The sequence below is a fragment of the Camelina sativa genome, chromosome 15, assembly GCF_000633955.1.
Source record: "Camelina sativa cultivar DH55 chromosome 15, Cs, whole genome shotgun sequence".
Taxonomy (NCBI): Eukaryota; Viridiplantae; Streptophyta; class Magnoliopsida; order Brassicales; family Brassicaceae; genus Camelina; species Camelina sativa.
Window position 1 is genome coordinate 30,428,532 of NC_025699.1, and position 1,032 is coordinate 30,429,563.

Genomic DNA, 1,032 nt, shown 5'->3' on the forward strand with positions numbered 1-1,032 from the left:
TTTTTTTTTTTTTTTTTTTTTTTTCACTCAAATATTATATTGATATTGATATATTGGACCTTAACTTACAAAAAGGATCGAAGGCAATCAACCCAGCAAATCAAAGCTAAATCATACAGAGATTCTAGCTATGTCCTCCACAAAAATACAGTGTAACCAAGAGGGGTAACCGGTTGCTACATACGATTGGCGACGATCCTCTCTTGTTACGCTCTTAGCTATAAGGTGAGCCGCAAGATTCGAATTTCTGTCCTCCAAAAACAGTTTCCAATCCAAAAAATTTTCCAAACCTGCACCAATCCAAAGGGACTGTAACTTGAAAGAAGGCCAGGCTCGAGGCCTAAGAACCCCTTCTATCAGCTCTTTATCCTCTGACGCAAAGATGATCTTATTGAAATTGTGACTTTTCATGCTTTCAATAGACCATAACCAACCATGAAAACTTGGCATCAATATTACTAACCACCGATGCAAAAGACTTTCTGCTGTGGAGTAAAGCAGTTCTTTTTTAACAGTTTAATAGTATTGCTTTCGAGTTTCGAGTTTCAAATAATAATTTCAGAGCAATTACTTTGTGGACTTGAGCCCATTTTGAATCAAATGTAGGGCCTTTAGCCCATTAATTTCAATTTCGTCGGTTTGATAAAACAATGAAATTAGGGTTTCTACATCTTCTTCTGCAGCCGCTTCTTTTTCTTCTATATAAATCAGTAAAGTCGATAACTTTCAGAATCATCTCTTAGTTCGATTCATATAGCCATAGTTCATCTCTTCTTCATCTTCTAGGGTTCTTTTAGCTGTCTCTCTCGCTGCGTTTCTAGGGTATTAGTTGTTGCGTTTCCAAGTTTTGTTTTGTTTTCAAAAATAATCGAATTGTTAGCTTAAGGAAAGCCAATTAGCAGAGCAATGACGTCAAATAAAAAATGGCGTAAGTTGCCTTGAAGGTTGGCAATAACAAATAGCGATTCTCCGTGCCTATCAAGTTTTCTCAATGTTGATTGTGGCCTCGAACAAGTCGCTACATCCACTCTC